Here is a 26,765-nt window from a genome sequence, read left to right as displayed (position 1 = left end):
TACAGAATCTTTGTAGGAACAGAGGCCTGTCCGAAAATCCTAAAGAAAGTAAACGTTGTTGACCTGCCCTGCCACGGGTATACTTTATGAATGAACAGACAAAGAAGTCGGAGCACCAAAAAAATCCTCCAAAAACAAAACATAAAAAGCCAACAAAGAAAAAAGCGCGCAAAAGCAGAAGATAAAAGTCCTTTCTTACCAGCCTTCCACCCACACCCCAGTCCACCAGCTCAACGAGAGGCGATGCTTCTTCACCAGTGTGTAACTAGAACCGCCGCCAGCTGCTCAACCATTTCATTTGCTCCATTGTTTTACCCTTCAGTTTACTACCTCCAGCACCTCAAATGCTAAAATTGTACTTCTGGAAAGAAACCCTGGGTACTTTGCCATTGGGTAAATTCTTCAACTTACTCCTCTCCCCACCAGCCCCTTTGACCCTGGCTGCTATTTGCCAAAACAACCTGGGACTTGCATTATTGGTTCTTGTTCTTTACAGTCACGGAGCTGACACCATGCTGTTCGTGACAGTCTTTCCAAAATAAAACTCAGACACGACTATCGTAATTAAGGAATTATAGTCCCTGCAATACCATATTTCTTATTGCCATCATATAAATGATCCCACAAGGGACGAGGTAGCCTTTTTGTCCCATAAAAATAGTTTACACAGGTGCATACTTAAAGCATGATTCTTGTTATTATTTGGAGTGGTAAAAACACAATGGATTTACCTTCTTAGCAGTGATGAAAACCACGTGCATTGTGGCAATGCCCCCCAGTACAGACTCGATATTGCAGAGAGAGCAGGATAGGTGGCTTCATTTGTGCAGGGCAGGACGGAGACGGTTTGCCTTGCTTATGGCTCTCCAGATGAACTGCCTCTGGATTATTCTCCTAAAGAGAGAAGTAGGAAAAGTCCTTTTAGCATGAAAGGAAAAATCATGAGAAAGATAATGAGGCAGCCGACTCCACACCTTCCTCACTGCCCTGTCAACATACAGTGGAAAATGAAAATTGTTTCCTGTTTTGTTCCCTTATTCATTTCCACATAAAAGCGGTTGCAAATATAAATCACCAGAAATTATCACAGCAATATAGAAGAGAAAAGTGAAAATGGGGGAGCGAAGACTTTAATCCATGACTCAAAAGGAAAAAAAAAAAGAAAGGGGGGGGGGGGACATTCACAGACACTTCTCATATCTGATGTCCCCATCACAAGGCCAGCTCCAACTGCTCTGGACACTCACAGACATCTCCGCAGAGACCCCTGCTCTTCCGCTGCCCCACGTCAATGCGGCGCCGTTAAAGCCACCAGGATATAATAATAACGGAGCTAGCCCGACTTCCGCGACTCGACACCACGTGCTCCAGGCCACGTCTCCGCGAGCGCAGTGAAGCGCGGTGCAGGGATGCTAGCTCGGGGCCGGACACAGCAGCGATGAATTCGTGCGGTGCCAAACGCCCACCGACAAACGCCGTGCCCCAGAGGCCGGGTTGGCTCTCGTGCCAGCGATGCTGCCCAGCTCTGCTCCGTATACCTATTTGATCAGAAAGGAGCACTTTAATCACTGCCCATAACGTTTTCAGACACTTGATTTTACACATTGGGGCCAACTTCCTCCATTTGCAACAGCCTGGACAGGTAGCAAAATAAAAAAAGCCCAGAAGTTCAAGAAATCTGGAAGGTAGATTTCAGTGCTAACACTTTGGTGAGGGCCAGCATCTGCCAGGCACCCCCAGAAACACCCATCCGCCCTCTCCGCAGCCTGTGTTTAGGCAGCGGCTCGCAGAGCGCCGGTGGCTTCGCGGCTCACCCTTCGGTTCTGCGCATACTTGGAAGGCTTACTGTTATTTTAACCTCTTAGGCAATCCTCCCTTTTGTTCTCCACCTTTACTTTCCTTATCTTATTTTTACACTCTTATCTGCATTCTTTAACATCTTTATTTTTTTTGAAAGAGGTTTTCCTCAATACCATCACTATCCTGCACAAGTTTAATACAGAACCTCTTCGGTTACTCATCTGTTACCACCTATCTGCTCATAAAGGTGCTAACGTTTCAGGGAAAATGAACATTCAGGTCTTGCTTTCCCCTGTTATCCAAATCCCACTTCCAAGGTACCGAGCAGACTCTTTCCAGTGTTCAGGTGCACAGGTCTTGGGCTCCTCCCTAGGAGCTTGTTCCCCTGATATTCACTCTTAACACATGGAAAATATCTTGATTTATGTATTTATTCTCTGGGGTTAGATCGAACTATCTGAAATTAAAGTGCAGTTGAGCAGAAGGACTTTCTGGCCTCCTCACAAAGGGCTGGACTTTCTTTGTCCGATCCATTCGCACAACCTGTCAATGCACACATTTACAATAACCGCATCCGTTCTCCGAAAGGTCTCCCCAGCTTCCGCCCTGGGGCAGGTGTTTCCTGACAATTCATACTGGCAGGCTGGAGACCGGTGACACCTCCCGCGCGGCTCTCGCTCGGGGCCTCTGTCTGGACGTAACCTGCTGCCAGGCACACGTTGCTCACGCTGGGAAAGCATCTCCCTCTGGCCAGAACGAACCGTCTTTTCCTTTCTCACCAGCCCTGCCAGGTAGCGAGGGGCTCGTCCTCCCACGGCCCCCTTCCCTGAGCGCGCACGCCCCACGCGGTGGCCCACCGCCATCCACACAGGCGCCTTCGTCCAAGCTTCAGCTTCCTCTTCCTTTCCACGGTACGGCACCCGCTTAGCTCATCAAGGCAGAGCACGATCGCCTGTCCAAAAAACGAGTGCTGCCTGCCTTCCAGCACACGTTAAAACCCAGTTCCTCGGCTACCTGCACTAAATCGACTCCCGCGTACTGCACAGAGCATCAACTGCTTTAACGCATCAGGGCGGAGGGTGCGGGGCACGCTCGGGAAAGCGGGAGTCCCGCAGCTCGAACGCACACTGGGCCGGTTGCTGGGAAAGTCCTCCTGCGCGGCCGGCCGGCCTCCCCGGGGCAGAGCGAAACGACGGCAGGCACCTGGGCGCAGGCGAGCCTGCAGCCTGGCGCCCCGGGAGGCGAGCGGAGCCCAGCTAGGAGAAGGGTCCCAAGGACAACGTTTCATCTGGCACATCTGAATGTCACCCCTGTGCTTGTATAAAGCAAAATGTAGCCTTCAGCCACCCACCTCTGATTTGCACCCACTGTTATAAAACCCCCAATAAAAAACGAACATGGCATGCTAGACCTTTATCCTCGTCAGCATGCTACCTTCCCTAACCTCCTTTTCTAGTTTTTTCTTTGGAGAAGATAAGGCTGCTTTGTTTTGTTCTCATTTGTTTTCTTGTTCCTGCCAATTGTGTGAAGTGAAACATATTTGGGAGGAATGAATTAAATTTTACAAAAGCTCTTCTAATAATATATATTAAAAAAAAAATAAGCAAAGAATAACAAGTATTTGCCCAGTAGATGAACTGTAAATGTTATCAGGCAAAGTAAACATTCCAACTGTAATTGTTATTGTAGATGGATGAATTCATAAATATGGAAACACTAAAAAATGGTGTAATACAGAAACAAAATGCAATGGACTGAGGAAAGAATGCAGCATGCAGCAGCCTGGGCAAAAGCAGTTCAGAAAGGTTAAAGAACTAACAAGAGCACTGAAAAACAGAACTTTTTCATGTGGCACCAACCCTGTCGAAGTTGATGCAAACATTTGTCACCCATTCACCCCTTGGGATTTTGCTGATACTGCTTACGAACCCAAAGGAAAGTAAGTATTCCTACTCCCATCCTCCAGCAACTAACTGTATGTCCTCATTAGTATTTTAGTTGGGACCAGGAGTGCACTTCTGAAGTATATCTCCTAGTAGTCCTCACTTATCACATTGCAGCTCATAGCATGGAGAAGTCCTGGAGCACACGAGCCCTTTGCATGCAATGAAACCAGGTGATGTGCTCCAGGGATGCTCCTGAAGGGCTGCAATCCCTAAGGGGAGGCTTGGTCCACGGCATCAGACTAGAGCTAGCCCAAAGTAAAAACCCCACCCAATGAGTCTTGGGGACATCTGGTACTCAGCAGCGAGTATTTTACTCCATACAGGAACTCAGAAATAGGAACAACAACAGGCTCCTGTTGTGCCACAGGACTTGCCAGCATAGACATAACCTCGCTTAACTACCTGAGGCTGGAGGCTGGTCTTCCCAGGCTTTTAGATAGGCTTCTCCAGAGTACAATTTGCTTAAATCGGGATCCTGTTCATTCCGTATCAGGATCTCTGTAGGATTTTTTCACTCTCATTCTCTTTCAGAGTGTGCTGTTAGGCAGCATAAATACATGCGATAAAATCACGTTGACTGACTTAGGGGGTTTCACGTTACTTGTGTTTTTCTTAAAGCTTTGCCTTACGAGAGACTCTAGTGTCCTAACACATGCCAAACCTGAATCAAAGATGTCCTAGATTGTTTGACAGCTTCAAGATACAACTGCTTGTGAGGAGCGCAAGGATCAGCTGTCACCCTACTGCTTGCTTCAGCAGGCCTCTGATGCTCTCCAAATTCACTTTGGGCAAAGTCAGGGGAAGCAATGAAACCAAATTCCTAATGAGCCCAGGGATCAATCACAAAAACTGAGCCCCTTTCTGTGCATGGCATCCACAACATGAATCCCATGTTGCGGTTCCCAGTGGGCAAGGATTACTTTGTGAGGATGCGACCAGGCAGCCTGACTCACACCCCAGCACATCTCTTCCGTCTCCCACTTCGGAGCAGGTAGTACCATGTCAATAAAAGTGGCAAGGACATCTATGACAACTAGATTATAGTCAATGTTTTCCCCTATCCCAGCCCCGCTTGCACCCTGCCCTGGTCCTAGATGCTCTGTTTTTCTTCCACTGCTGTTTTGGCATTTACATATACAAGTGGTCTGCTAGTCCTGCAAAATCAGGTCAGCTCTTTCCTTCTTAGCGGCTCCAAATCCCCAGTGGTGTGGTCAATGACAGCAACAAACTTCCCTCATAATTTTCAGCTCATTGAGTTGTTCAGCTGAAATCAAGCTGTGATTTAAGGAAAGAAATAGTATTTTGAGTCTGACATTTTAAGAAAACTGCCCTTCATTTTGCCAGAATACCATCAATATTTACACTCCCGGCTTCTCCCTATACAATACATTGCAAGCACAAATATTAGCCCTTAGACGATCTGATCTTCAATCATGAAAAGCTGTCTCAGAGCTAATGCTTGCACCCACGGTTCATTAGCAGCCAGAAAAAAAAGCTTCTCAGAAATAGGAAGGCTGGCCCTTTGCTCATCTGAAAATTTATCTCTGAATATTCAGTACAACCTCAGTCATTAGTTTCCAAAGTCACATACGGAGCAGATAGATGTCAAATCAATATCAAGACAGATAACTTCTTATCAGTAGGAAAGGATACTGAGAAACAGCCTCTGTGTGATGGTATCATTTCATTAGGTAAGTTATCAACAACGAGTGCCATATGTGACATTCTCATATAGCCCTGAAAAAAGCCTGGGAGATAATAGTATGCTTTATAGCTTAATTCTATGCACCAGTTAGTTATATGGCACATTAAATCTACCTCAAAATAAACAAATACTGTAATTACAGCTAGAATTTATGTCGTTCTAACCAACCAGAGTCTGACTGTAGGAGCTGGGTTATGTTCGGACAGCTAAATCCATACTTAGGTACCAAAAAATGGTTATTTACATAACTTCGAATCTTTTTATTTAGAAACTGTTATGTTTCACATTAAAAACAATTATTTCTCTTTAGGAAAGACTTTTTCCTCCCCCTTACTTTCACGGTGTTTCAGCAACATTTTTATATACAACTGTTTTGTATACCTACTACACAGAATTTCCTTGAAATTTTGAGGAATCCATATTTTAGATGCATTTCTACCACTACCGCATCATATGGAGTATGCAATAAGATGCCACTGAATTAATTTCATCACTGAGACAGATTATTAGTATGCAAATCTAATGGATCCCCCAGTGTTCCTTTGCTATCATATTACTGCTGTTTACAAAGGATTGCAAAACTTTCATTATGTTGGCCAATCAGTCAAACGTTGAGTCAGCTAGTTCATCTTTTTCTGTCTCTCCAAGCAGCTCTACTTATACCAGCTAGATGGTTTGACAATCCTCTAAAGCACAGAAACCAAAATATCCACACACACCCCCCCCCCTCCAGTGGCAAAGACCCCTAAAATCAGATTCATGGAAAACTCTTTTGGCCCATCTCCGCTGCACAGCTTTCAGCACGGCCGTATCACAGCACTCTCTTTATCCTGCATTTCCCTTCTCACAGAGTAAATAAACTGAACTAATTAGGTTAAGGGATAACCATGAGTAATGTCGCAGCTGCACCGAATGACTCTCGGAGAGGAACTATGGAATAACTCAAGCATTTGAAGGAGTACAGAAGCAAGTGCTCTACAATAACCAGCCATACATCAAAATAATAAAAAGAGACAGAATTTGGCAACAGTGAGGATCTGCAGTATTGACATACATAGAGATGTCCAACATAAATATTTCAAGATCTTTTATCAACAGTTTCTAAACATAACAGGAATGTGCATGAGCTGCAGCAGCTCAGCTCCAAAGAGCACCACATTAGAGATGGTCAGGCTTTAGATTTAGCTTGTGAGTGGGGTGGAGAAGAAAGCAGAGGGGAAAAAGAATTTGCAGCTTAGTAGGTCACTTTCAAACTAGCAGCCTTGGTGCCAAATGGAGCTTTCTAATTACTTTTATTTTCCTGCTGAAATTGCAAGAGCAAAGCACAAAAAACTGCACAGTGCTGGGGTGATTCACATTTTTCTGGACTGTGCAACCAGGCAATCCCTCCCCGGCACTACGGCTGCTGTCCGCTGGGTGAATTAGGGTTTAGCAGCTCCAGGCTGATGGCATGAAAAGGAGCGACAGATATTCAGTCTATAGAATTGCAGTGGGGAAAACATAAACCTTTTGCTCTGCAAACTGCCTATTTAACAAGTAGCAAAAATAAATTGTTTTCCATATTTGAGCCTCATAAAAGTTGCTGAATCATAAATATTGTGACATCCATACCCTTTTTCTACGTGACAGGGTTCTGAAAGACCTCCTCAATTAAAAGAACTAACTTAGTTTATAAACTGACTTTTTCCCCCTTTCAGAAAATGCACACTTGATTGCATGAAAGCAGTCTGAGCCAGCAAGGAGTTATTTACTCTTGAGACCACCTATCTAAGTGCTACGCCGAAAAACGTGGCTTAACAATTCAGCACATCTCTGTCCTGCTGGGCATCTCCAAACTTGCCTCCAGCTTTCTCCAAGAAGTACCTACAGAATCCTGACCGGGAAACAATTTTTTATTTTTGTCCTGCTTTCATGCTTACACCAAATTTTCTGGTGAGTGTTTCCTTGTATCCTATTGAGCAGGAAAGCAGGAGCCATTGCCTTCAGTTCAGCCTGGTCTAGGTTTTCCTAAATCCTCAAAAAGGCTAGGCAGAACCCCTGCTCCCTTTCTGGATATGCAAGACTGTCACGGGCAGCGTAAAGGGTCTCTGGAGACCCAAAGGCTTTGCACTGCTGTGGTGGCATTTCTCCCTCTGACCAGCCAGCTACTCTATATTACAGACAACCCCCCCCCCCCCCCCCAGCCTTAACTCATAAATCACTTGTGGAAGAACATCAGAGGTGCAATGCTGACTACAAATCTCACAGCTCAGTACCCCGACCACCACAACAGGGCGAAAGTCTGTAGGAGACTGCAGAAGACGTAGATTTTATTTGCAGGTCAGTGGCCATTTTCCAAATATTATTTACAATGTGCTATTAGCAGCATGTTTTGGCTGCATTAAATATTTGTTTGCTAGGAAGTTGACAAGGAAATTCTCATACTTGTCAGAATTTTACATACTCTGCCCTAGGGTTTTGTTGCACCTAGGGCCCCCAGAAAGTTTTTAAAGTTTTTTCTGGCTTGTTCTTCCAAAAAGGATTAAGAGTCTGTGCAAGATGACTATCGTCTCAGCATCTTTCCACGCATGTGTTCATGCCTCAGAGGTATAATAGCAGAGTGTAAATTATTATAGCTTAATTCTGTTAGGAGACCCACCAGCAAGATACGGGAAACGTCCCCGAGGCATGCTGTTTAAAAGGGGAATGAGAAAGCTCACTGGGATCAAGTTGCAGAAGAAAGTTGGATAGACATGAGATTCAGTGAACATATACATTGGGACTTTCAAATGTGATTTTTAAGGACACTGGCACTTCTTTGCCACTTAAACTATTATAAAAATCCTATGCCTCATTCCAAATTCTCCAGTTTGTTGCATGGCTTTTACACATCTGCTTACTGAGTTTATTGACTGCTTTTTTGGCACATGACCTGTTCCTCAGAGCTGCTAAGCAGGACTTGGACCTTTTACTCGCTTATCTAAACTAACTACCCTGCTGCATTTGTGAGTGCACCCCTCAGGCCTTTAAATTCCACAACAGCTTAAAGGAACACCACAAGGAAGCATTCCCACCACTTTAATATTAAAAATAACAAAATTGTAAAAATGACATTGGGCTAGTTTAACTGGTTTGCAGAAAATAGAGAAGTATTTGTTAATTGTCCAAGTTAAGAGATGCTTCATTTGCATCAAAAACAATAAGTTGGCAAGAAAGCTGACTAACCGTGCCAGATCTAAGGTGTTACCATGACGGTAAGAAGAATTGGTTTAAGAAACCATTTATTTGATGAAATTGGAGGATCCCCAACTTCATAAATCAATTCCCAAATTGCAGGAAAAAATATTACCTTTTAAATGCCCCTAATTGTTATTCATTATTCTAGGCCCTCTAAACCTCACCAGAGTGGTTTATTGATGATGTAGTCTTCAAAGAACATTATTCAGGCAATGGAAAGAAAAAAAAAGGGGAAGAAAGAAAGAAAGAAAGAAAAAGAAAGGAGTACTGCATCAGAATAATGAATTACAGTGGACGACATCAAGAAGTTTTAAGTTTGTTTGCTTTAAGCTAATTTAATAGGCATTTTCCCCCCTCTTATTCTTTTTTTTGAAGCCAGTTACAAAAGAAACAAAATTATTTAAACAGGAAAAAAGAAGGCAGTGAGACTGATATGGAACTACTATGTTTAAATTTTTAAGCTAACTCTTATAAAGGCCAATGCAAGACAGGATGCATTCGAGAAATGGCTTCTAAGTGAAGGTTTTGGGTTGCCTGCATATCTGTCCGAGGGCTTCACCATTGAGGGTGAGGTCCTGGTTACGCAGAGGTCGCAGACAGCTTCAACATTGCCCACAACAAAACCAGCTTTTCACAGGGCGACTTTAAATTACAGTGTTTTGGACTGCAGAATTTCTAGTAAGGCAGGGCAAGTTCAACGGTCAGATTAGGCCGGATTTAGTGAAGGACTTCAGCGTGCCTAGCGTAAGCATGCAAATTGTCCCATTCACTCTTCTGGGACTAATTCAGTGAGCAAAATACTGGCTCTATTAAAAGTATAACTCCCACTTAGGGCGTTTCTTTAGAGCCGATTCCTCCACGGGACAAAAGCAGATGGAGGTGTCAAGCAGCCATTACTGCGAAACTGGGACCAGGCAAAAAACCCATCACATTCAAGAAGGAATAAAACCAGGGATGGGGGAAGTCAAGAGGAACAGTCTGCCGAAAAGTCTGTACGAAGCACGCGGCGATAGGGAAAAGGTGCGAGCAAAGAGCGAGAAAGGCAGCGTCCTAAACGGGGCTTGAACAGATGAACTTCAAGAAGCAGTGCGTGACAGTGGGTATGCACCCTTTACACAGCGGTTGTATTTACACAGTCCGAGACAGTCCCTGAAAATTTTAAATCTAAATACACGAGATGACAAAAAGTGATGATGGCAGCTTGCACCCACCCAGAGCCAGGAGGCGAGGACAAGGACGGCCGCTGCAGCCGCCCCGCGCCGGCCGGAGAAGGGTGGTCAGCACTTACCAAACGCTCTGGAGCGTGAGCGTGCGATATGCTGATAATCAAAGCTATCGGTATATTTGCAAATGCAACTTGCGTAGTTTCATTTCTACCACAGCTCATTTCTTCTGATGGGGCAAAACGCAGAAGACCAGCACCGCCGGCGTAATGGCGCACGTGCATCTCGCCTGCTCAAAACGCGTTAACACAGAGGGGCTGGTTATAGATCACTGATAATAAAAACAATCCTCAGGATCACTATGTCTGGAATGAAATAAAAACTAATCCCAGGCGTTTGAGAGCTCTGCTCAGTGTGGTGGTTTTTGCACGCAGGATGCTGTCTTTCAGAAGAGATACGAACAGCCTCTCGAGAAGCTCTGTCCCAGCACCTCGCTGCAATCACGCAAAAAATGCAGGCATTTTATTCCATTAAAAAAAAACCCACTTTTAAGATATGACAGACAAATAAAATCAGAAGCTGCATACACAGACATGAGACCAGCAATAACGCTGGCTGCAGTCCTGCTTTGCTTTACTTACGCACAACCTCTGTCCTGCTGCCTCTATTTCTCTCTCTCTCATCGCAGCATCGTGCCGCGCACACGGGCTGCACCAGCTCTCCAGGTACTCCCGGGCTTAACCGCGCTGCAGCCAGGGAAGGCTTACTCTTTCCTCGGTGCTAACTGGGAGTAACAGCAATACAGAGAAAGGAACTGCACGTCGCTATGAACGGGGCAGAACGCAGACCATGAAGCCGGTCTAAGCTAACAGCCCGGGACTCTTATCGCGTGCGCTGTCTTTCAGCATTTACAGCATTTAGCCTCTATCACACACTTCTGGACTACACCCGTTAGCGCACTGACAAGGCCAGTGCCCTGGCTCAAGCGCTGGCCTGCAGTGGCCCCTTCCCCGCTAGCTGGAGGGGGGTTTTGGTGTGGTTTTGGCGTCTGCCGGCCGACTCGGCCCGGCGACGCCTGGGAACGGCTCTAGGGACAGCCCAGGCCAGGAGCTCTTCCAAACAGTGAGAGAAACTGCCCCGTTTCAGGGCAAGAGAGTTCATGCCCTGAAGATGCCATTGGCACGGGCTTACTACAGGAGGAGTTCAGAGAAGAGAGGATCAGAGGACAAGTGGAAAACACTTGAGCAAAATACAGAAGGTCCCCGCCAGCAGGACAGCGTGCCACCAAACGGACAAAACTTCCCGAGCTGTCGGGGCAGGGAAAGGCACCTTTAAGCGACAGGGATGCTCCTGTTCTTTAGACTGGGGCAAAGACAGGAATAAACACGCAAGTTCCAGAATCAGCTGCATCTCAGAGCGGTCTCACCATAAACCCAGCTTCGTGCACGCACAGGCAGAGGTTACAACCCAAGGAACTCCAGCCACGCAGGGGGAAAAACGTACGTATCATGTCAGAGAGTAAGTACACCTCATTTAGTGACTAATACAATTTGGGGTATCAAGACGGACCCAAACCCAAGATACGGCCAACCCAAGAGACGAGAGCCAGGACTAGGATTTTTAAACCCGAAATCCCTCCCAGCTTGTGATACAATTTTGCCCTCAGTGACACTGCTTCTTAAAACCCGACTGGAGACGTTTCAACTTACTAACTGAAAACTGAGCAGAGATCATTGAGTCATTAGAGGAAAACAGTATAGTTTCAGAAGCTTCAGTGTCAGAAACTTAGGACGCTATAAAAAACAAAAAAGAGAGAGAGAGAGCGCGCACGCGCAAGAGAAACTTGAACAGTGCTTGGGTTTTTTTAGAAAAATAAATAAATAAAAAGAGACAACAGTATTTTCTTTCACTTGCGGCGTAGGGTTTACCCTGGGACCAGGAGAGATTTTGGAGGGGTTGGCACATCGTAAGGGAAGGTGAGGGGGGCACCATCGCCTTAATTTTCTCGTTTGCCCCGCTGCTCTCCCCGCCGCGATCTGAACAGCGCCGGTCGTGCTGCCTGCCTCTAAGCGAGAGCGAAACAAAAGCAGCATTAAACCGAGCTCTGCGGTCATCCGCACACCATACTGGTTTGGATGACTCTCCGGCTATGTGGCTTTTTGTACGAGAGCTCGTATCAATGGCCTCCTTGTTGTCTGTTGAGCCCCCGTGGGGTTACATGAGTACTCTCGCAATTCAATAGCTTTGCTCTCAACCATTGTCTTTTAATATAGGTTTATAGTCCTCAAGGATATATGCTGCATTACAATTAGTCATAATGTCCAGCAGTTACTGAGGCTCATTCGCAACACAGTTTATTGCCTTTTGTGAGGCTGACAAAGAGATGCTTGTTGAGCGCTGTATACAAGAGGCAAACACAATGTATGAATTTCTCAGTAAAACAAAAGAGGAAAATAATAGCTGGTCGGTAAAGAGCTCTATAAGCGACTGAGCAGCAGTGTCTTCTTCCTCCTGCCCTGCTCCCCCACTCCTGCCTTTCTCAAATCAACGCATCTCACTTAACTTTAAAGCGGTACGTGGTAGAGAGGGGAAAAAGGAAAAGGACCAACCACGTGTTCTGCATCGCGCGTTCACCTCTGCTTTCCACTGTTTCCATCCTCTGTTTCCCGGGGACGCGGCTGGGCCCAGCGCCGCTGCGCGATTCCCACCGCAGCCCTCCCGGTCTGCACGTTTGGGGATAAGCAGGAACAGAGCGGAGCGAAGGGTGGGGGGGGCGGGGGGGAAGGCGCGCTTTAGCCCTTTGTTACTTTACAAAATATAAAATAAACCTGTGAAAATTGCCATCTGGACCATAGGGCTGAGGAGCAAAGTGGAACGTAACTGAGGACTAGCAAGGAGAGAAGCAGCAGGGTCAGCGCACTGCTCACCCAGGGAAAATGGGAGCTGCTTCTTTTGAAATGTTTGGACAAGATACCGCGGTGTATTGGAAGAAGAACTGGGACAGGGCCCAAGACAGAACAAACACTGTATCTGCCTCCTCATCCCTCATCCTCTTCTCCCCCCGCTTCCCTAGAGGTTTTGAATTTGGGGAAAGTTCATGTGCAAACAATGCAAATCTGGACAGTCTGGGTTAAATGGGCCAATACGGCATACAAAATCCAAGCAGCTCAGAAACGCGGGGAAGCTCTATTTCAGCTGCCAAAGTCACACCTCAGCCCCGACTTCAAACAGTCAAAAAGAAACTGCACCAAGGGGCTTTAAGCCAAGCAAACCAAAACATGCTCCATTGCCCTCTTCCCCATTTAAGACGTCCTCACTATTTTTAAGAAGTTAGACACACCGGCAAAGAGCAGCCATCTTTACACCAGCACTGAAGAAAGAATATAAAAACTCCCTGCTAGAAAAGCAAGCAAGGCTTCATCTGCTCATGGTGATTGATCAGAGGGATCATCTGCAACCAGAGGATTTTAATATTAGAAGTGACAGGCTCTAAACACAAGCATCCTTTGCATATCTGCATGCGCGTGTCCAAAAAATCCCTATCACTTATCTCAAAGTAGGAAGACATATAAACAAAAATAATGACGCCTATATTTATTTCCTTCTCTTGGGTTCCTCAGCACTTGGGAAAAGTCTTTGGACTGGAATCTGAGTTCATTAGCTCATGAGCCTTTTTTTGTTCTGCTTCGTGGCTTCTTTTCAGAAAGAGTTTTTCAGCCAACTTGCCAACTTTCCCCGGCCTAGTCTAGGTCCTGCCATTATGTTGGCTCTTTCACTTCAGAAATCCTTTTCTTTTTCCTCCTCAGAGGGAAAAGCTACTTCTACGTCTCCTGTTCTTTCACGACTTCTGTATCAATGACTGTTTAATTGCCTTGCTTCTCCCTGAGAAATTACCAAACTCCTTATGTCCCTCCCCTGATTGGAGAAAATCAGTTCTCCCGACTCCAGCCAACCTCTATTGTTCAGAGGCCACTCATTAAGCTGAGCGACTCTCCACAGTCATTACGCTGCTGAGTACATGCGACAGACTTTGGGGGAAAATGATGGATTCGCTATCTGAGGCAACCCAAGATGATACAATTTTTCATAATAGCTACTTCATAATTTCAACCAAAATTCATAAATTGCACTTAAAAGATGTCCATATCAAGACAGGCTCCAAAAGTCCTTAAGGAATTGTCACATCTCTAAGGCATTAAACCCATCTCTCTCATTCACCGGATAGCTGTGTGGGTCTTAATAAGACAAAGAGAATCAAAAGAATAATGAGCATTTTTGGGCTCCATATGTTTGCCAATATACCTTTGAACATGGGTTTAATATCACAGCTAATTTTATTCCAAGCCAGACATATGTGCACAAAGACTCTTCATACTAAAATAAAATATTTCCCTGGTGCAGAAAACATTTATTTTTCATTGAATTCAAACGGATAAATAACAGGGACACATCAGGTCAGGATATAACCTCTCTCTTGTGCGTTCCAGGGAACGTAACTTTTTATTTGATCCTAACCTTTGAGGGCTGAAAACATTCTCTTAGCACTTAAATAGCAACATCATCTATTAGTTTTTCAGCCTAGAAAAGCTTTCACAGTGAACTGTAAATCACTGCTTCCTACAAGTCACATGCTATCTGAACCTTAGTCTGAAAACTCCTAATAAATTACCTGCTTCTTAGAGATTCATCACAGAGATGTAGATCAGACGCAGAAATTCACATTTTTCCATGCGCCCATCTTCCATATTTTAAATTCATCATGAGAAAAAGAAAAATAGAATAGTAATAAGACATCAGAAATATGTATTTTCCTGAATGTGCTAGTCTATGAACCTAAGTTTCTGTCTCACACTTTCTATAGTAGATTTTAGGAGTGTAAACACTTGCATTTAAGTAATATTCCAAAGCTTTTGCCTTTACTATACTCTAAAAATTGTACGTGTGCATAAATACTAAAGCTGCATAGGTAAATAAGGACATGCAAATAAATAAGATTATGTAAACAATAATAAAGATTTTATTTCAGACAACCAAATACACAGCTGAAATTTAATTTGATGTAATAAATATTCATTAGGATATCCAAATTAAGGGGGAAAAGAGGTGTAAAACAGACGTAAGAATTCAGTAGCAAACGTGTGTACATTTTCAGTAAAGTGTAAATGAGTCCAATTTAATCCAGCAGCGTTGGAAGCGCTGTAGTTAACTTTGCACTGTTTCACCCCGAAGGGGCTGACTTCACCCTCCAAACATGCCCTTCCTTCCCTGCCCGAACTCCACGCAAGGTGCAGCACCCAGCCCACCACGTAGCTGAGACAACACCCTAAGCAGCCACCCGGAGGGCCGAGAAATTAACTTTGCAGGGGCGACCTGCTCAGCGGCAGCAAGGGCCCTCTCCCCTTCCCGTTTTCCTCGCCCAGGGGGCCGGCTGCCAGCACCCCGGCTCCGCGGGCTCGTTCCCGCGCGCGCCCATCGGCGCTTCCCTGCCCCGGCTTCCTAGGGCCGCGCTAAGGCGAGGCGAGAGGGGTCAGGCTCTCCCCTGGGCGATGAAATAATCCATTACAAATACATTACTCATTACAGCGAATAAGAGAAAATACTCATGCAAAGAGCTTCAGAGAGCATTACACAGCCTCTCCTCACGCCTGACCAGCGTTTCAAACCTTTCGCTCCGCCTGCCTTTTCCTCTCCCACCCCTTACACACACATCTCTACGGGCTGGGGGAGAGATAAAGAGATAACCCCATCAGCTTCAGCGGCCACAGCATTTTTAGGCCTCGCGTATTGCTTGCGCTGTTATTTTGGATGCAGCCCTCTGCCAACAGACTAGTTGAAAATACATTTCTTGCAATGCACTGTGACACTTAACACAGCAACAAGAAGCGGAAGCGAGGTAGAATAAAAACAGGTATTTCTTCGGGTGGGGGGGTGAGGTGGGAACGCACTCAAATTAAAATTCAGTCCAAGGAAAATTACGCTAAGCCTATTTCCAGCTGAAGACAAGCCTGCTGCAACCCCCGGCAAGGAGGCATGGTCTGGATATTGGAGAACGCATTTTTTTCTTTCCCCTGTTCACATAAACACTCCTGTATGTCACCACAAATTTCCAAAAGACAAAAATCTTTCTTTTACAGCAGTTTAAAGTAAAATGGTAACACTCCAGCCGTTTTATCCCTCCACAAGCCCGTTTCTCTGTAACATGACTTGCTTCAGTGGAGTGAGACTAATTCATCCCTTCTCCCCCAAACCCTTTCTTTGCTGCAGTGAAATTCGGTTTCACTCTCATATTTCAAACTTGCAAAGCAGAGCAAAGTTTTGCCTCCCAAACCAGAGGGTTATCTGTTGCAGAAGAACTAACATTTCCGTGCCTGCCCAAGCACAGGTCTAGGAAGTAGGAAACACACTGCACAGCCTGAACAGCTGACTGTTGCCTCGCTTCTTATTCCTAGTGCCGCTCACCGAGGGACACAACAGCCGAGGGGCTGGCCCTCTTCTCCAGCTGTTTCTTCATTTCCTCCTGCAACACTAGGTTCCTGCTCGTTCTCCTCGCTACTCCTTTTAAGTGTCCTCCCTGGATTAAGTTCTGAGCTCCTTAAATTAACATCCTCCCTACTAATCCCCAGGAAAGCTACACCACTAGTGAGCTACACGCTTCTCATATGTTAACGTTGAATATTTAAACACGGTGCCACCCAGCGAAATGCTGCTGGACTGAGCGTCACCTGGTTACCCCGGGTCTAAGTTTAGGTCTCATTTTGCGTTGTGGCAACAGCGTCTCTGCGGTTTATGGTGATTCTGTTCTGGAAATCCATGTGTACTTGCTGGGAAGAGTCTCACAGACAGCACTTACTGGTTGGGTGCGTGCACATTTACCCTGGATCAACGCACCTGGCTTCGCTCCTGCTGCAGCAGGTCGGCTGGTTGGTGCCAGAGGTGCCTGCAGCATCCCTGCTTTGGAGATGTATTTGTCTGCAATACTCCAGCCGCAGTCGCCGCAGTTTTTACGCTGCATTTAAAAGCTGCGGCAAAACTTGCAGAGAGGACAGGAGGGCTCCTGCAAATCAGGGACGCCCTGCTGCCTGTGAATCTGAAAAGCCTGAGATCTTCCTCTTCACTGACCACTCCAGGCCGTCTCTGGCATTTTTCACCCGCTTTTCTATCCCCTCCCCCTTTTTCTTTATTTTATTTTATCTTTAATTCACTCAATGATCTCCATAGTCCAGTGTAACTCACACTGAAGTTGAAGAAAATTTTTCCCAGGGCCTGATTGGAAACAGGCCCCAGCCTCCTTCTAGGAACCACTGTGATGATTTTACTTATTTTTTTAAATCAGGCATTATATTGTCCTCCATGCCAAGGACTTCCGGACAAGCCTTTGGCTTTAAGATCACCTCTGGTCGGGATGCCCTATCTCTCTTTTTCTTCTGGGATGTTTCTCATAGAGCAATGTTCAAAAAGGCCAGGATGCTGCAAGAAAAATCAGATATAAGAATTTTCTTAGAAGCGAAGAATATGGTGTGGGGGGGAGTTGTTTAATCTTAAGTACAGGCATAAGAAGGAACAGCCACTCAATTAGACAGAAATCTTCTATCACCTGCCATGATTTAGGATTCCAGGATGAATATTAAGCTAATAAATGGACACAACTGCAATGTTGCTTTTAGAGCATAAGACACCTCAGATGAAAGGGAACAGCCCAAAATAGAATTGGCTTATGAGGGCCGATTACTTCCTCCCGAGACACTTGCCAGTGAGACACAGAGCAGATTTCATTTGTGATTTCATTTCTCACGCCCTTCCATGGAGCGGCAAATCTTCTCCAGCAGTGGAGACCTGGCACCTTCCTCCTGGGAAAGCCCTGTCCCTGAATGGCTATGCAGATGGCTTTCCTGACAACTCCCACACAATTATTGTGCGCCTGGAAATAAGAAATGCAATCTGAAAATAGCACTTGTTCTCTATTTTTGGTCTGCTGCACATTATATATGCATCCTTTTTCTAACTTAATGTATTCAGTTATGAAAAATGGAAGTTTATAGAGTTCTTGGAAGGTGCCAAATTCACAGCTATCAGGGATGTGAATAAGACTCTTTCTTCCCAGCGGTAGAAAGGCAAGCATCTTGTTAAAGGAGATTTTCAGTGCTCTAACCCTTTTACAGCAGGCAAAGTACTTCTGGTGCTGCCTACATCAAGTCTGTCCACTTTCCTTAGAAGAGTTAGAAAGAGGCGCTTCAGTGTAGTGTTCCCCACAGAGCTCATGCGCATGGCTCTGCATTTGCTGGTCATCATCCACAAAGACAGAGAGGTTTGCATGAAGGGGTCTTAAACTTTTCTGAGAGCAAATATAACCCTGTTTTATCGCTTGTCCTTCTAACATTGTCTTGACGAGACATTTGTGTTTTGTTTTGTTGTTCCCTAAGGAGAGGGTAAAAGTATAAAAAGGAAAGAAAGAAAAAAAAAAATCAGAAAACAGATAAACATCTAAAGTTTCCAACAAAACACATGGTTTAACTTAAGGAAAATTTAGACAGCAATCTCTTAGAAAAATATGTATTTAAGTTTTGCTCTATAAGGAGTGGAGGAAAAAACCTCAAAGACGTAGAGGGAGTTATCAAATGGGAAAGCTGAAAAATATTGAAATACTCATGGTTCACTTCAGTTCTGCATAGTGCTTCTGACACCAAGTTAGGACAGTAAATGACAGTCCAAGCCCTGTGAAGTTAGTTCAACATAAAACGCCCTACCCAGAGTAATCCCTAAGCATGCAAACAATAATTAACACACTGATGAATATTGTTGGGAAGAGCCAAAAGAAAGATGTTTAAAAGCTGGCTAGGTTTCACATCCCTCCCATTTTTGGTCTGGCACAAGACAGCTGAATGACCCTGCCTGCCTCTTTGGCTCAAATGTTACAACAAAAGACAGCCAACGCTCCCCTTCCCCTTCCCATAGCCCAGCATAAGTCTAGTCTCTGGCTGGTGTTTAAGAGTCACTCTGCCCTTCTTGTTGGCGTCTGTGACCTAAAAGCCTCAAATCAGACATGTTAAGAGGTGAAGCAGCGCACGTTCCTCTCTTTCTTAGTTACCCTGATATTAATTTCTTGTCTTCTCCTTTGGTAGTACCAGGAGTTAAGGGGTCTTCTTCCTGCAGTGGACTTGCTTGATAGTTTCACGGTTCAGAAACAAACCCCAGCTCCATCTATCAACACTCTGCTCTGCACTACGTGAGGTTTCTAAGGTGGTTTGATCTAAAACTCAGTAAAGAATGTAGAAAAGCTGAACTTCAGAGAGCTTTGGATTACATCTGATTAAAGCTAATTTCCTGGCATCTTTGCTTTGATTTATCAGCCTTGTGAAATGTCACAAATACACCTATACGCGTTTTCAGAAAGGGGAATTTTAAGAAATGGCCCGCGTCCTCCCTGGAGATTCTCAAAATAGCACTTACGTGTGAATAAGAATTTACAGCATACATTGACCGAATGGAGCTTTCTAGTGTCAGACCTGAGCTCCAGATATCCCTTCAGGGCTTAAAAACCTACTGACCGAGTTTTTGGAATATGCAGGGTAATAAATATTTTATAGAACAGTACAGCTGGACAGGCTAAAAGTTTCCTCTGTGGCCCAGCACTGCTCATCAGTGGGTGAGAAACATCAGCTGATCATGCTAAACAGCCCACAGAAACGTAAGAGATCACCTCAAGGGATTCACTGCAAGTATTGCTATAAAACCATCATGACCACCTGCTATGACATCTGCCACCAACCAGCACAGTCAGCTCCTATCTCTCTGGGGCAGACAGAGAAACAGAAACACAAGACCGCACGATCTTATCCTTGACGTACAGGTCAACACAGACCCATCAAGAGCAGCCAGATACCCAAACTGGTGCCTTAAGCAAGGTAATATCCCTTTTCCCTAGTCAAAGTTACTTTTAGCATATATGTAGCATAAACAGAAGAAGCAGTTCTGATAGGCAAAACCAATTTTGAACCAAGAAACTCACTGCGTATAAGGATTGTCTTCTGTCTGTTCTGACCAAGTTCACTGCATCGATTTTGCCCCCTTGAGGTTACGAAGAACTATCTTGAAACCTGGACAAAGCTAACAGAACGCAACGATTGCATGACATTGCAAGGAAAAGTTTGCATCTGGAAAGTCAAAGTCAAAACTCGGTAATCTGGATCTACCCAATTACATCATCGTAAGAACCACACACTTGCCGTTCACCCATTCACGACCATTACTTTTTACTGTCTCCTTTTCTTTTGCTTGCACTTTAATTTAGGATTGGTTGCACTCTACTGAGGATTCAGCTGAAGCCTCTGCAAAACGCTGAACCATGCAAATCTCAAATGTTATTAGCTGTGAGATGGTGATATTTAACCAGATTAATATATTCAAGACATGGCAAAAAATAAAATAAAGTAAAAAAATTTAGAAAACTTCAGGTGAAAATCATGCCTTTCTGGGTGGGCCAATTTTAGCAAATCTAAACAGCAAACATGTTTAGGAAAATAAAATACTGATTCAGAAACCACAGAGACCTGCCCGTGCTGCTGTGTTCTTGCCATGTGTCCAGCATGGCTATAAACTTGTCAGTGGTTCCTGTTCCCTCATTTGATAGCTACCTCATCAAGTGTGAATCATGAAACCACATAAACTGCAACAATGCTGTCCTCCTACTGACTTCTCGGAACATAAACAATAATAACGTAAATACGACTTACCAAAGACTTAAGTAAAGCACTTAAAGGAAATCTATATTTTATATAAACCACGGATGTTTAGTGATGTGGTATATTTCTGCTTAGCTCTGAATAGCTGGAAATCATCTCACTACTGAAAAGTAGTATATTCCTTGGATGCTGAAAATTAAAGCCAAACTGGTATCTTTTATTTATTTATTACATATTTTTGTGTTGATATAAAGCAGCACAGGCAAGAACACAACGGACTGGTAAGGTTTGCTCAATTTACAAGTGACAATAAAGTGCTAGCAAGCCTCTTTATGTAAAACGTGAAGAAAAGTTCACTTCAAACAGCTTGACGCTGAAAAAAGAACCCAGGAGAAATCTTATTTGTAGTTTCCTGACCTCTCTCATGAGCGTTCATTTGGCTAGTGTAGGATACTAACCTTAGCTGATACTGAATAGCCTCAGATGGAGCTGCCTACAAAGTCACGCAAACCTCATTTCTATCAGCTGATTGTTAACCACAAATATTTGTAGTTTGTGTTATCTGAGCAATAATGAAAATCCAGCATGGAAAAACTCAGACATGAAAATCAATGTTGAAACCACCTTAAAACCCTCAAGATGACAGAACACAGAGTTAAGCCTGGAACGCTGTCCTTAAAGTACCCTATTTTTACTGGCTCAAAGCAAGGATCTTCCAAGAGGCGCTCCTCTGACTTACCATTGAATAACATATGGCAAGATCTGCTCATCATAGCAGCACAACCACTTCATCAAGGCCAAAGTCCCTTGCTGTATTTTTGCCACTCACCATCTGGGCTTCTTCCAGTCCAACTGGGGTGCTCGCAGTCACTCCCTGCGGTGGCTTATCCCCCCTCTAGGCTGGCTAAAGGGAGAGCTTCCTAGTTTAAATCGAGCTGCTTTTAGCGTCAAAATTTTCCATGATTATCAGACTGCAAGACCCCACTATCTGAGACATCTGCGCTGAATAAAGGGGTTTCCTGAACAGGAAGTGCAGAGCACCACGAGATGTATTAGAGCAGATTCTGCAGATGATTTGTGTGCTGATAAAAAGGGTTAACTCTAGCATCAATGAACTGATGGCATCTCTGTGTCACTGAATGCTGTAGTCCCTGATACCCTTGCAGATGCCAGCCACAGATTTAACTTCTGAAGTGAGAACTTAGCAAGAAGTTTCATATGCTCTTTTTCAAGCACTGAGGAAACGTTGAGAAAAGAAAACAAGGCAATATACAGTCTCTACAAAGAGACTGTGAGAACTGATGGAATTGCTAGCCGTCTTTATCAAAAACTATAATCAAGAAGAAAACAGTGAACTCTGATGTTGTCTGCCAATTACTGAAGTAAGGGAGATTAAACAAGTTTAGAAAACTGGATTCCTTCACGCATGATATCCACTTTTCCGGATTTGCAAGAGTAAAAACGGACCTTACTACAGTCAGCAATACCAATGACAACAAGATAACAAGTATATGCAAGATAGTACAAGTCTGCTGTATCAGGCATGGTGTTTAAACAGTGAACAAGACTGAACTGTGTCAACTGGAGGGTCCAAGGTGCCTTTACACAGGTGTAATCACTGCCGATTGCTATGGCTTGTGCTGATGTTCCAAATATAACTTTTTCACCTAATGTCTCAATCCTTCTTAATCCAATTGCTTAACAGTTTCAGGATCTATGGGTTTAATCTGAGGCGAATCTAATTTCAAGCTTCCACAATGCAGATAAATAAAGCTGTAAGGAAGTTGTACGGAAAACCGTAAACCTGTCAACACACTTTGGAAAAGCCTGCAAAAAATCTCCGATATGGAAAAAGCATTTGCACTCTTTCTTGCATCAATTCTGCATCATTTGAATTAGCAACGTGGGATTCTCTGGCACAGTGAGGTCGTGGCTTCTGCTAGCACTTTTAAGCATTGCATTATCTAACTTTAAGGCAAACACAGGCAAAAAAACTAGCAGCTTATATGGAAAGGAGCTTTTTGGCACAACCTCGGAGAAGTCACATGCTACTTTTCCTTTGTCAGAGGATAGACAATGGTACTTCTCCCCCATTGATAAGTGCAAACAAGGGATTCTAGATATTAAAGTTATACATACACACTCAATTTGGCATGTTTCCTGAGCTTTTTGCAAGAAAGGGGCCCAAAACATAAGGCTATTTAATGCAGAGGAATGAATACTGAGAATATTTCCTGATCATTTGTTGTTTTTACCTGTATTTACCTGCTATTTTAGCTGTATAAAACTGAGTATCAGTTTTTCTGGTATCATTGTTCTTCCTTATTTTTCCACTTCTAAAGTATATTAGAGTCACTTGATACAAACTAAAAGTTGGTACGTCTGTCCACGGAATGACAACGACAGTACATTTTACTCCACTGCTTTCTCAGGTCCGCTTCTATTTTTGTATTTATTTATTTGAGTCACTAAATTATCTAATTAGTGGCATATATAGTTGAAACATGAGCTGCTGTGAATATTTACTGCACACTTGTTCAGGCATTTATCTAAATAGGTGGCATGCCAGGTCTATGTAATAAGGAATAATGATTCTTCAGAAGAGTTACAGGAAATTATAGAAGACAAAAAAAAAGAAAAGTTTTCAGTGGGTTGTAGCTTCCAACAACATATATCAATTCTTCCAGAGACAGAGCAATTGCATAGTAATGACAAAAATTTTATTGTAACAAGTAAATCAATATATGCCCTACTGCAGTCTCAGATGTTACTTTTATGGATCTTCCCATGTCTATTATATAAAACTGCACCTGATAGACTGCGTTAAGCGACAAGTGCTGGGGGGGCATACAGTACCACATCTTTGCGCAGTATGCTCTACCTGCTATTAATCACTATCTCGTTGCATGGAGATCCATTTATATCACTGCAACAACAGAGCCGAGCAGCTTATGGTGATGGAGTACGCTGCACATGGAATGCTTATTTCTACAATGGAGCTGTCACCACACGTCCAGCAAAATGAAAATTCAAGATATTCCCAATCAGAAATGATATTAAGGGAGCAGCAAGAACGGTCCGTGGGGCAACGGTAAAGAGTACACCATTGCCCAGTCATCTCAGTCATCACATAAACACCCTGGACCACATTTCCTCAGGGATTCACACAGCACAGACACAACCTCTCCCAGACCAGATGAGTTCTGCATCAGCCCCATCTTGCACAAAGCCCTTCAATGTAATAACTAGGCAATTTTTCACAGTACATTAAGTGATTATAGGAGTATCTCTCTGAATATCTTGCAGCTCAAATAGAAGTCAGAGATACTACAAACAAAAAAAATTCTGTTATGCAGAAGGTCATACCAGAACCATCTGGTCTAGCAGTCTTTGCTGGGCACTCTTTTCTCCTCTGTCTTCTCTAAGCAGAACGCACCCCATATCAAGCAAGTACGTAGTGCTGGCACCAAAGGAAGAAACAGGCAGCCCTTTGGATAGGCTTTATTCACGCTCCTGGATCAGTATCTAGTAAAATGAAGATACTTCTCCCATATACCTATTCTTTTATTTTAATCGTTCATCCTACAGCAAACATACCAATGAGGGCTAATGCTGGTTAATGGGAAGCGCCTCTGAAGTCAAGACAACATCGCATGTAGGCAGAGAGCAATGTCAGTATGACAATTCAAAGAATTACAGGTGTCAAACATTATACCTTTGTCTTACCCTATCTGTTGGCAAAAACCTAACAGAAAAGATATGGTCATTTCTCTTTCTCCACTTTTATTTTTTAGCATTTTAAAGTCAACAAATATTGATAACAATTGTCTTCGAGTGGTACAAGCGAGAGCCAACAGCTTCATCGCATTTCTTCCTCCCACTCCCTCATCCTTTGTTCATTAGGCACCACGTTATATCTGAACTTTCAGGGAAGCATGATGTCTCCCTGATTACCTTCACCAAAATTTGGACATTATAATGGCAATCTGTAACGATTCTACATAGCATTTCTCAACAGAAGAATTCCCTGTGGTGTTGGGACTGTTTCACAGAAAGCCAAGTGGAAATTCAGCATTAGTGAGAGTCCTGCCTTGCCTAGACACACCAAACACTGGGATTTTTTTTTTTTTTTTTTTTAAATCTATAGCTGAAATTGAGGTCTCAAACACTACTAACATGAGAGATATAAACCAGTAGGTAGCTTATGAATTTTCCTGCTTATTTCCCTAGTCTCTTCGCTCTAAAGTAATGTACTTTTCTGTGTGTTAGATCCAAAGAGTTGCTGAGCATTTTAAAAGGACTGCTGTTGAGTCCTTGTCCTTTCGAAGCTAATACTCTCCTGCCAGTTGTCCTTTTTCCTCAGCCTACAGGTGTCATCTGGATGACATTTTGCTTATTTTACACTAGAGATAAACTGGCCATGTATTATGCACACCCCGGGGAGGGGAGACAAAAACACTTTTGCACTGTACTTCAGGGCTTCAAATGGATGCACAAGTTTGTCTTGGACAAGGGTTAATTTATTCACCAGTATGCTAATTTCATTTGCCTATGGCTATTAGTGAATAACCTGAAGCCTGAATTTGGCACGGTTTTTAGGAGTGCTTGCAATGATAAATGACCAACTAGGTATATCTGCATGGACTCTTTTTCTTCCGCATTTTAATTCATTAACCAAATGAGGTCTTAAAACTACTTACCTATTTCCTACCCTTCTGATAGATTACCATGCGTTTCATAGTCAACCATCTGATAAAGGCAAAAAAAAAAAAAAAAAAAAAAAAAAGATAATCTTCCCTGGTGGTCGAGGCAGAAGTTTCTACAACCTTCTCATTACCTAGTTAAACCTGATTTTGAGCCTTTTGTTGTTTGCTGTTCACGCAGCCATTTGCAAGTGAGAACAAACCACTTTTTCCTCTGTAAAGAGGCCAGATCAGATGCTATGTCGTCCTGCCAGGGTAGAACGAACCAAAGCGTGTATCTTCCCTTACCTGCCATGCTCCCAGGGAGCTTTGCCCAGTGATTACCTTCTAATCACCCTTTCATGTCTTTTAAGGCACATACCTACAAAGCAGTTGTCCAACTTCTCTGTTCACCTCAAGAGAGGGGTATATGGACACTGTGTCAGCATGAGTGCAAGTTTCCTTTGAAGGGCAGCCCCTTCGCCCCGGCCCCACGTCTCTTTCTACCTCTTGCTGGCATTTGTGTTTGCTGGCTGCAGAGCGAGCTATGGCAGAGAAACACTTCAGGTGCAGGCTAATCTTTTACTATCGTTGCTGGGTTAACCAGCTCAATGAACGGCCTGGGAGAGGTGACAGGAGCATGCAGCCAGGCATGGCAAGAGCAGCAGTGGGAAAGGACAACCATCCCACTCAGCAGCTGCACTGCCCAAAAAACAAGCGTGGACCCATGGTCAGGTGGGTAAAAGCCACTTGTTTAGGGGCCCTTAGTGAAGAGGCTGAAGTTCAGCTGCTCCTGGTTTATTTGTAACTTCGCCTCTAAGACACAGCTGTCTGCTCATCAGCCATTTGTTTCAGATTTCTGTTTTCTCTCCAAATCATTTTCGATTGGGACTTACTCTAGTAAGGCTATTTTTAAATGTTTTTTCACTTTACATAGGAAAAAACGTGACCTTGATGTGAAGGGAGCACGGAAATAAGCAGGGAACTGCATAAGGCAAGGGCCATACCTCCCAGGAGCCCTTCCCCATACAATTCTGGGATCCAAGTCCCAGATCCATTTTGTGAACAATTCCCTTCTCTCCTCTACTTTCAATTGCAGGAGCTCTTCAGTCCAGCTGACTTTGATGGCATTAATTTATCAGTGCTTGCTTTGGAAATCTACCACTTCATTTACAGACTTCACTTCTCTTCCCTTTTAAGTTCAACTAAATCACCTTGTGATCACTCAATCCAAACATTTTTTTTTTTTTTTTGAAAGTAGCTTCTTTAGACTGTCCTCACTATTTACTGACACCAAGTCTAAAACACTGTCACCTCCTATTGACTCAGTAAATATTTGGTCATTACTTCCAGAAATAGCACTTGTTTTTCAGCTCACATGTGGGAAGTCCCCTGGTGTTGCAAGAAAATAGTTACCTTCTCCTTTGAAGAGAGAAGGAGGAAAGAACCACTCCCCCCCCCCGCCAAATCCCACAGCCTTGTACGATTCCAAGTATCAAAGAAAATTTTTGTTAATTGCTCTATTTGGTGGCTGTCTTAACTTTCCTGGTCACTGGCTGTTCATGTTTCTCAGT

The sequence above is a fragment of the Struthio camelus genome, chromosome 10, assembly GCF_040807025.1.
Source record: "Struthio camelus isolate bStrCam1 chromosome 10, bStrCam1.hap1, whole genome shotgun sequence".
Taxonomy (NCBI): Eukaryota; Metazoa; Chordata; class Aves; order Struthioniformes; family Struthionidae; genus Struthio; species Struthio camelus.
The sequence above is the reverse complement of the archived record's forward strand: the minus strand, read 5'-3'. Positions refer to the sequence as shown.